The 11,305-nt window shown below is 44.6% G+C and overlaps 1 long non-coding RNA gene across 1 annotated transcript; it reads right to left on the bottom strand.

Moving 5' to 3' along the window:
- Positions 1-501: 501 nt before the first annotated feature.
- LOC308505189 lies at positions 502-10,934 on the bottom strand. The gene is made up of 4 exons (XR_013994475.1): positions 10,729-10,934; positions 7,547-7,733; positions 3,926-3,983; positions 502-3,297 (listed from the first exon to the last, which is right to left on the bottom strand). It is a non-coding gene; the product is annotated as an uncharacterized lncRNA (long non-coding RNA).
- Positions 10,935-11,305: the final 371 nt, after the last annotated feature.

Raw genomic sequence — 11,305 nt, 5'->3', positions numbered from 1 at the left:
TGGGCTGTGCCCCCTGCAACTAGCAGTAGTAACTGGACCTGGAGCTGAGCTGAGTCCTCCACAACTAAGACTGAAAGGACAACAACTTGAGTTGGGAAAAGTACTGGAAGTACACACTGTTCCTGAATAAAGTCCTGTTCCCCTTCCCCAATTAAAAAAAAAAAAAAAACAATGTCTAGGTTTTACAAAGATACAAACAAAAGCCTAACATCCATTAAAAGTGAACAAGATGCCCACACATTTGAAAAATGTATGAAATTAGATGAGATGGGCAAATTTTAAAGAATAAAGAAATGAAGTAATTCATCAAAACAAACTCCAGAAAATAGAGCTAGAAAAACTGAGTAGTCCTATAACCATTACATGAGTTTAATCAACAAAGAAACAAAAACAATACTTCCTAGAGAACTGCAGCTCTACAGGACTTTACCAGTAAGTTCTATCAAATGTTTCTTTGATCCATTAATAATTTTATTTGTTTTTTTAATTTTTATTTCTTTTAAATAATTTTTTTCAATTACAGTTGACATGCAATATTTGCCAAATGCTTAAGTAAGAAATACAGTAATTCCAACCTTGCATAAACTCTCCCAGAAAATAAGGGTACACTTCTCAATTCATTAGGTAAGGGGAGCATAAATTTAAAATCAAACCCCAACAAAAACATATGAGAAAGGTAAGGCCAGGACTAGGGAGAGGTGAGTGAAGTGTGAAGGGCACCAAATGTAAGGAGGCAGGTTCAGGGTGAGACTGGGTGCCTTCTTACATGTTGCACCAGAGGCGTCTCACGGGCTTCAGCCTAGTCCCAGCTTTGAAGAAAGGAGACTATCACTCATGTATATAGATGCAGAAATATAAAGCAAAATATTAGCAGATTTAATTCAGCAATAAAAAAGATAATGCACAATTAAAGAATTGTGTTTATATTAGAAATGCAGATTTGGTTATCATTAGGAAAGCAATCAATACAATTTTCTACATTGATACATTAAAGAGAAAAATCAGATGAGAATCTCACAATGTGTAACAAAGACATTTGTGAAAATTCAACATCCATTCATGATTAAAACTAAAACAATTCTTAGCAAACCAGGAATAAAAGGGGACTTCCTTAATTTGTGAAAGTTATCTATAGAAGTTATCTATCTGCAGCAATCATTATACTTAACGATAAAAGATTAAAACTTTCCTCTTTGAAATTAGAAGCAAGGCAAGGATTTCTTCTCTCACACTTCTGTTCGGTGTTTTATTTGCAGCCCCCACCAATGCAATAACAAAAGGAAAAAGATAAAAAGACCAGACAGGAAGAAACAAAACTGTCATTTTTCACAGAGGACAATATTTTGTATATAGAAGATCCAAAATAACCTACAAATCAATAATTAGAACTACTAAGAGTTTAACAAGATTGCTGGATATAAAATCAACATATAAAATCATACTTACTTCTCTATAATGGGAGTAAATTATTAGAAAATGAGAATTTTAAAATGATACCACCTACAACAACATCAAAAGATATCAGGTGCCTAGAAATATATCTAGTGGAATGTGTACAAGACCTCTAGAGAAAAAATAACGTGACATTATCAATAGACGTTAATAAAGACCTAAATAAATAGGGGACATATATTGTGTTTGTGGTTTATAAAGATGTTAATTTTCCCAAATCGATTATTTTAAAGTCAGGTTTATCGGGAGGGATCCAAGATGAAGGGTAGACAACACGGGGCCTGCTGCCTTCCATGCCTACATTAAAATTACAACTAAATTATAGAACAATAAACCTGGAGGACCATCTGAAGTCTAGCCGAACAGAAGTCCTACAACTGAAAAATATAAAGGAGAAGCCACGGAGAGACTGGTAGGAGGGGCGGAGACGCAGAACGGGCCCCAAACCTCCATGTAGTGGTTGAGAACCAGGAGGGACACCTCAGCCGCACAAGTTCCCCCCGAGAAGCGAGGGACTCCACCCCCCACAAGGCTTCCCAGCCCAGAGCACTGGTGCCAGGAAGAGGAGCCCCCACAACCCCTGTCTGTGAAAAGCAATGGGGAGTCCGACCTCCAGGTGGGATGGAAAGCTGCAGAAAATGCAGGCCTCCTCTTAACCGGCCCACACATGGACTCACTCACTCGCAGGCACTCACCTTGGGCTCCAGCGCAGGGACGGTCACTCAGGGGACCTCGGAGACATACGGGGGCCAGAAGGAGGTATGTGCTACCAAGTGAGGGCTGGAAGACAGTCGGCATTTTCCCTGTGAGGGGTCCTCCTCCCGAGCAGCCAGCAGGCGGGCGCCATCTTTCCTGTGTTGAGCCCGCCCCCTACGCTTACGCTTACGACCAAATCTGAATCTGATTGGCCCGGGGAGCTCCACAGCTCTGCTCTGCTGACTCAGCTGGGACCCCGCCGCACCCAACTTGCGCACAGCTGGAGGCACTTTCTCCTCGAGCAGCCAGCCCCTTCCACACTGCACTCTTTCTTGGAAAACTATCAGAGTCCCAAGTTTGGAAGTCCCCAGGCAGAAGGCAACTAGCCTCGGTGTGCTCTGAGACTTTTGCTGAGTAGCTCCAGGCTCAGCACTGGGGCCAAACCAGAGTCTACATTAACCTGGTGACCACAACTGTTCCCCCTCTAGTGACTCCTTGAGACCCTGCCTCACCAACTAGCTTACCATAGGAGGCTTTATCAGGGGCTAAACCTTAAGGGAGCCGGCAGGTGGCAGCAGGCCTCTGGGTGTCCTGGCATTTTGTGGAGTTACCCCAGGCCTGGTACTGGTGGCAGCTGTCCTCAGCAGCGTGGCCTGTCCCACGTGCCTCCAGGGTTAGCACTGGCAGTGAACAACTGTGGACTGCTTTGTAGCTCCTACCAGGTAGCTCCGGGCCAGTCACAGATAATGGAAATGAAAAAAAAAGAGCTAGGGTAGCAATAATTATGCTAAACAAAGTAGACTTTAAAACAAAGGAGATAAGAAGAGACAAGGAAAGCCCCAGTAATCCCACTTCTGAGTATTTGTCTGAAGAAACCCAAAGGCTACTTCAGGGGGACGTGTGCAACCATATGTTCATTGAAGCATTGTTTACAATGGCCAAGATGTGGAGGCAGCCTGGGTGTCCATGGATGGAAAAATGCATAAAGAAGAGGTGTTACATAGATACGATGGAATATTGCTCAGCCAGGGAAGGGAATGGGTTCTCACCATCTGCCGCTGCGTGGATGGACCTGAAGGCTATTGTGCTGAATGGAGTACGTCAGACAGAGAAAGACAGATGCAATGTGATTTAACTTATATGTGGAATCTAAGGAACAAAACAAACAAAACAGAAACAGACTCATAGGTACAGAGAACATACTGATGGTTGCCAGATGGGAGGGGTTTGGGAGTGAGTGAAAAACAGGAAGGGATTAAGAAGTACAAACTGGTTGTTACACAGGAATCAGAATGTAGCATAAGGACTATAGTCAATAATACTGCAGTAACTATGTATGGTGTCAGATGGGGACTAGATTTGTTGGGGTGATAGATGGGAGGCTGTTGGGGGGCAGAGTGAAAGGTGAAGGGACTAAAAAATACCAATTGGTAGTTAGTTACAAAATAGTCATGGGGTGGAAAGCACAAGAAATAGTCAATAATATGGTAATAACTATGTATAGTGCCAGGTGGGCAGTATATTAGTCAGGAGGATCACTTCTTAAATTATATAAATGTCTAACCACTATGCTGCACACCTGAAATTAATATAAAATAATATTGAATGTCAACTGTAATGGATACATTTAAAAAGGGGGGGAAGCGGAAGGGGAATAAGAGGTCCAAATTTCCAGGTATAAAACAAATAAGTCACGAGGATGTAATGTACAGCATGGGGAATATAGTCAATAAGATTGTGACAGCATAGTATGGTGTCAGGTGGTTGCTGGACTTACCATGGTGATCACTTCTTTAGGTAGATAAATGTTGAATAACTGTGGTGTGCCCCTGAAACTAATATAATATTGCATGTTAGCTATATTTTTAATAAAAGTCTTAAAAAGAAAAATAATTAAGTAAGTAAGTAAAGTCAGGTTTATGGAAGGATAATTATCTATAGTAAAATTTGTCCTTTTTAGTGTACAATGTTGTAAATTTTGACAAATTTAAACAGTCATGTAACTGTCACCATAATCAAGATACAGAGCAGATCCATCACCTCCCCAAATCCATCCCCAGTGTCTAACAACCACCAACAAACTACTGTTTGTCCCTATATTTTTGCCTTTTCTAGAATGTAATTTAAATGAAGGCATATGGTATGCAGGCTTTTGAGTCTGACTTCTTTTACTTGGCATACTGTATTTGAAATTCATCCGTGTTCTTGCATGTATCAATAGTTCATTCATTTTCCTTGCTGAAAAGTATTTCATTATATGGGCATACCATAGTTGAAGAATATTTGAGTTGCGTCCAGTTTGGGATAATTATAAATCGAGCTGCTATAAACATTCAGACACAGATTTTTTTGTATGATTTTCTTGGGTAAACATGTAGGAGTGGAATTTCTAGGACATGTTGTAAGTGTATGTTTAACTTTACAAGAAACTGTCAAACTTTTTCCAGAGTGGCTGTAGAATTTTGTGTTCCCACCAGTCATGTAAGAGTGTTCCAGTTGCTCTGAACTCTCATCAACACTTCGTACTGTCAGATAATGGCTTTTTAAAAGCCATTATCCTAGGTTATAGTGGTATCTCATTATTCAGTATTGACATAATAACTAATTACATTGATCATCTTTTTATGTGCTTTTTTTGGCATACGTTTATATTCTTTGGATGATGTGTCCAAATCTTTTGTCCATTTTTAAATTTTTGTTTACTCATTATTGAGTTAGTGGAGTATTTTATATATTCTGGATACAAACTCTATGAGATTTGTGTTTTGAAATTATCTTCTCCAAGTCTGTGGATTGCCTTTCCATTAAATTTTTTTAATTTGATAAAGTCTAATTTATCAAATATTTAAAGAATTACGCTTTTGTTGTCAGATATAAGAAATCTTTGCTCCAACCAAGAACACAAAAATTTTTTTCCTATGTTTTCTTCTAAGAGTTTTTTAGTTTTAGATTTTATACTAGTTCTACAAATTTTATAGTTCTATATTCTGTTTTGAGTTAATTTTTGTATGTATTTGTACATGGTGCAAGGTGTGGAGTCCGTCCTTTTATTTTTTATTTTTTTTGCATATGAATGTTTAACTGTTCCAGAATCATTTGTTGAATTATTTTTCACTTTTGGTGAAAATCAATTAAACATATACATTGGGGTTTATTCCATATTCTGTCTCACTGATCTATACATATATCCTTTTGCCAGTACCACACTGTCTTGATTATTATAGCTTTAAAATAAGTCTTAACAGCAGATAGTGTGAATCTTCCACGTTTGTTCTTTTTTTCAAAGCTTTTTTGGTCCTTCTACATGAATTTTAGAATCAGCGTGTTGATTTCTACAAACATGTCTGCTGAGATTTTGATTGGTTTTAAATCACAAATTTGGGGAGAAATGACATTTTAACTGTATTGAGTCCTCCAGCCCATGTACCTGCTATAGCTCCCCATTTATTCAGGTCTTCTTTGATGTCGTTCACAATATTTTGTAGTCTCAGCACACAGATCTCTTCTACATGTTTCCTTAGATTTATACCTAGGTGGTGGTGGTTGTTTGTGTGTGTGTGTGTGTGTGTGTGTGTTTGTTTGTTTGTTTGTTGGTGCTATTGTAAATGGTTTTGTATCTTTTCTAATTTCAATTTCTAATGATTCATTTCTGGTACATCAAATTATAATTAATTTTTTGTATGTTAACCTTGTATCCTGTTGCTTTGCTAAACTCACTGATTAGTTCCTTGAGCTTTTCTATATCGATGACCACATTGAATGCAAACAGAAGTAGTTTTATTTCTTCTTTTCCAGTTTGTACATTTTTTCTTTCTTTTTCTTGCCTTATTCCACTGGCTATGTTGTCCTGTACAGTACTGACTAGGAGTAATGATGCATACACTTACTTTGGTCCTGAACTTAGAGGAAAAGTATTCAATATTGACCACGAATTATGATGTTAGCTGCAGGGTTTTTGTAGACACCCTTTGTGAGACTGAGGAAATTCCCTTTTCTCTCAGGTTTGCTGAAAGATTTTTTTGTTTTTATTTTCCCATGAATAGATGTTGAATTTTATCAACTGCTTTGTTTTTACTATTGAAACGATTGTATGTTTTTTTCTTCTTTAATCTGTTAATTAGGCAAATTCTATTGATTGGGTGTGAATGTTGAACCAGAATTGCATTCCTAGGATAAATCCCATTACTCATGATGTATTATCCTTTTTGGATCTACTGGCTTTGATTTGATAATATTTTATTGAGAATTTTTGTGTCTATGTTCATGAGGGATATTGGTCTGTAGTTTTTTAATTTGTAATGTCTTTGTCTGGTTTGGGTATTAAGGTAATGCCGGTCTCAGAAAAACAGTTGATAGCTGTTCCCTCCTCTTCTATTTACTGGAAGAGATTTGTGTGGTTGGTACTATTTCTTTCCTAAGTGTTTGGTAGAATTTACCAGGAAACTCATCTAGGTCTGGAATTTGTTGTTGTTGTTGGAAGGTTTTTAACAACAAATTCTTTAATATATTTATGATGTTAGCTGTAGATGTTAATATATATGGGAATTAATACATATGGGACTATTGTTTTCTTGAGTGAGCTTTGGTAACTTATGTCACTCAGAGAATTTGTCTATTTCACCTACGCTGTAGAATTTATGAGGATAAATTGTAATGTTGTTTATTAGCCTTTTAATAGCTATACAATCTGTAGTGATGTCCCCTTTTTCATTCCTGATATTGGTAATTTGTGTCTTCTTTTTTTCTTGGGTAGTCTGACTAGAAATTTGTCAATTATATACAATCTTTTCATGAAGGCAACTTCAGTTTTCATTAATTATTTTCTCCTATCACCTTTCTTTTGTCTATTTCATTGATTTCTGCTTGGTACTGTTTCCTTCCTTGTTTGCTTTGAATTTAATTTGCTTCTTTTTCTAGTTTCTCAAGGTGGAAGCTTAGATCACTGATCCTCTTTTTTAAAAGAAGCATTTAACTATAAATTCTCCTTCATATAGATTTTCCTTAAATGAATTTAAGCTATGAATTTGGTTTTGGCTGCATCACGGAAAGTTGTTATGCTTTGTTTTAATTTTCATTCAATTCAACATATTTTGTCATTTCCCTTGCTCTTCACCACTCCCCAGTATTAGCTGTGTGGCCCTGGGCACGTGGGATAATCAGGGATTGGGGAGCACAATGGGGGGGGGCCCACGTCCAGTATCCTGGCTGAGATACCACACTGCCCAGGACGGTCCTAAAAGAGCTGTTCAAAGGAGAGAAAATGAGTCAGAATTCATCACGCCATCCCAGATGTCCCATCCAGCTTAGCCCATCTCAGGCCACCTCACATGTCACAGCACTAGGGTCTCAGGCACCCAAGGGCCACCAAACCCATGCTCCAAGATGAGGGACTTCTCACCTCTACAGCTCTGTGTCCACTGCTTGAGCAAATGTGATGATGGCAGTCAGGAAGCCCCACTATCCACGAGGGACCGTGGGTCAGCACGTCCCAATCAGTATCTCCCAAGTGTATAATAGTCCTTTCCAAGTAGAGAGTATGATGATTGCTTTTCCATGTTCCCTATGGTCACTGGGCCAGCGGGGTCCTGTGTCAGAGCAGAAGATTCAGGGCAGGGCTCAGGCCTGTTTGGGCACAGAGGTCTCCCGAGAGCTCTGGCAGTACTGGTGCAGGAAGCAATGGCATGGGGAGCCAGGATCAGGGAGCCAGGATTGGTCCGAGCCGTCTGGCTCTGGGGAAAGCTCAGAATCACCCTTCCCACAGACTCCTAGTTCTCTCCTTCCAATCTAGAACCTGGGGAGGGTCTGTGTTTCTGAATCAAGGACATAGTGGTTTTTGAGGACAAATGCCAACTCCTGAACTGGCAGTTTCACCCTGCAACTGGCTGTGACACGGGCACAGGCATGGACACCCAACCAGGGGCCAGCTCTGTTCCAGCAGCCAAGCCCAGGCTGGGGCAAGGGGGTGACCCCTGTTACCCGGTGTCCCTCCCAGGCTTCTCACGCCATGCTTACCTCCAGGACCCTCGTGTTACTCCCCATGCAGGAAAGGAAGTGAGGGAGAAGGAGAGTGAGCTGCAAGCATGGGGTGGAGGGGGTTGGGGGCTGGGAGGGGGAAACCTGCCTCCGTGTGCCGAGCAGGCAGGTAGACAGGTAGATGGCAGGTAGACGGTAGACAGCTCACCAGGGCCACCGCAGATATAGTCCTTGGGGTCCACCTTCACCCTGACCTGTCACCATGCTGGAGCCCCGTTTGCCTTTCCCACGGGCTGCAGGTGCCCCACCCAGCGCCCTGGCAGGGGAAGGGGTGCCGGGGTGCCTTTGTCCTCCCTACACAGCATCCTGCCCAGCCCCCCTTCTAGCTGCGTCTGGAACAAGCCTCATACTGTTCCCTGTTTTCTCTAAGATGCAGAAATTGCCAGTGGCATTCATGTTCTTGTACCAAATTAGCCACACTTAACTCAAGTGCCCGCCACCCACCCGCCTGCCAGCGCGCCCGAGCCCGCAGAGGCCTGACTCACTCATTTGATGCCACTGGAAGTTTGCAAGCAGGGACAGCCCTCGGCCCTCACCCACCCCCATGATGACCAGGCCGGGATTACTGGGCTCCAGGCCACTGTGGGGTCCATTATTGGGTTCAGAGGCTGTGTGACTCGGGCAGTGTGCCGCCCTTCCCTGGGCCTTGCTTCCTCCTCCGTGAGACGGGATAAACCAGACCTCGGTGCTGACCTTGTTGAGCCCCCTTGCCGAGGGGGACACAATGTGCAGACCTGACGCAGCCACAGAGACGCAGCAGCCCAGAGCCCCCGGGCCTCTCCTCCACCCAGCCCACTTTACAGCAAGGCCCCTGCCAGCCTGGCCCTCAGCTCCCTCTCGTGGAGCTCCTGCCGAGGACCAAGGACCGTACTGCAGAGGGACGGTCCCTACCCCAGAGCCCCTGAGGTCACGGAGGAAGTGGCAGAAGGCTTGCCGGTTGGGGCCAAGCCACTGAAGGGGTGGAATTTTAAGAAAGTGGGTTTGGGGGCTTTTGTGTGAGACTTGCCCAAGTTCAGGTCCCCACTCCACTCTCTGACTGTGTGACCTTCAGCAAGTCTCTCACCCTTTCTGAGCACATCAGTGGGTATTGAAAGAGCTACTCACATAAAGGATTTTGCACAGAACCTGGCACACATCACAGGCTTTGGGCATTTGTTGAACGACTGAACGAAAAGAATGAATGCTGTGTGCGTGCCGGCTGACAGCACTCTGCATGCTCCGGAATGGGGCCCACGGCTCAGTTTTGGGGCATAACTTGGGGCAGGGACCCCAGACACAATGTAGTGCGCGGCTGCAGAGAGCCCTGGGTTGAGTCCAGAGACCCGAGTCTCCTCCCACCCACGACTCCCGCCTTCTCCAGCCTGTTCCCTCACCCTTGACCTCAGATAATAACTCCTGGTGAGGACAGCAGGCTGGGGAGTAAATAGCCAAGTTCTCAGCCAAAGGAGGCCAGTCTGCGTATCTCCTGTCCACCCAGTACAGCAGAGATGATTCAGATAAACTCATTTAAAACCTACATTTTGTTGCATTTTAGATACTATACATGAAAAGTACGTAAAATGTCACAGAGCTGTTTACTTGACTGTAAGCTAACCCTCAATTTAAAAAAAAAATAGTTTTCAAATAAAAACACTAATACAGCTCTGCTCTTCGGACAAAAAGCCATCAGCACAAAAATAGATAAACGTTTCACCCCATCCAATTCCCACTCCCCCGGGGGTGACCAACGTCAGAGCGAAAAGGCAGCCAGGAACTAGGGGTGCTTGGGGGGTTGGAGGTGGGAGATACACACTTCGTCACCGGGCATTTTTTCCACTGGACACCTTTCTCTATTGGGACACTAGGGACATTCAAGTGCTGCTCAGGCAGGAAGCTCAGGGACCCCAGGACAGAGAAAGCCCCCGCAATGGGCACTGGTGGGCTTGGAAACGAGGCCCAGCGTCAGAGACCTCACAGCAGTACTTGGGGCTTCTTCCCATCACACGCAGCCCCGAGCGGCCAAGGGGAGATGGTGTAGCCCCGGCCGAAGGATTCCCAGGACCCTCCGACAGAGTGGTCCTCAGGCCCACGGCCCTTCTCATTCCAGGAAGCCCCCAGAAGCTGAGAGGAGAAGAGCATCAGCCACGGGCTCTCCACGAGGACCCTCAAGAACCAATTGACCTTAAACTGAAATGGAAAACAGGACAGCAGAAGTCACACTGGGCCCCAAGGAAGGGAGTGCCACGTCCTCTTGATCCCCGGCTCTTCTTTTCGATCAATTCAAGGTGCCATGGGAAGAAGAACAGGCACAGGGGAGATGGCGGGGCGCCTGGTCTCCGCTCGCCTGTCTCCCTGGAAACTTCTGGTACAATGTCACAGCAAAGGATAAGGGAGGTTCTCTAAAGGGTGGAAGGGCACTGGCCTCGCTCCTGACTGCCTGCCCGGTCCATCCCTCAGCCTCTGAGGGTCCCTCCAACCTGTCCTTCTCCTGCTTCCACGGCCCACCTGGTCCAGGCCATGTCACCTTTGCTGATCACCCCCTCGGCCTCCAGCCCCCTTGCTGCTCACCTGTGAGTTTCTGTGCCTGGTTCCTTCCCCCAGGTAATGCACACTCAACCGTCAGGAGCCACCTCCTCCTGGAAGCCTCCTCAGATGCCCCAGCTGAGTTGGGAGGTGCCGCTGTGCCCGCAGACCCAGTACTTGTACGTGTTCAGCCCCTCGCTCAGTCCTGTTATTGCACGCTGTCTGTCTGTCCCAACAGCTAACTTGGGTGTGGCAGACATGCATGTCCCCTTGACGTAGGTCAGGGAGGCTCCATTCTGTGCTAGGAAATTGCTGGCGAGTAACAGGAAAGGCGTCTAGAGAGACGGACCCCACAATGGCAAGCCCCCCCCCACTCCCTCCCACACTTTTTGACTTGGAGCCTGAGAGTCCTGGATTCTGGAAGGGCTTCCAAGCCCGGTGTGCTCCTACTGTGTGCCAGACCACCACCCCCCACCTACCCCCACCGCCGGGGCCCCACTGTATCCAACACACACAGGCCTGTGGTAGCCCGACCTCCCCATCAGGACCTGAAAAGGCCTCCAGGAGGAAGGCAGGACAACCCCCGACCACCACGAGCTCCGGGGTCATGGCCCCACCTGGG

Source organism: Rhinolophus hipposideros (assembly GCF_964194185.1).
Source record: "Rhinolophus hipposideros genome assembly, chromosome: 11".
Taxonomy (NCBI): Eukaryota; Metazoa; Chordata; class Mammalia; order Chiroptera; family Rhinolophidae; genus Rhinolophus; species Rhinolophus hipposideros.
The sequence above is the reverse complement of the archived record's forward strand: the minus strand, read 5'-3'. Positions and strand labels throughout refer to the sequence as shown.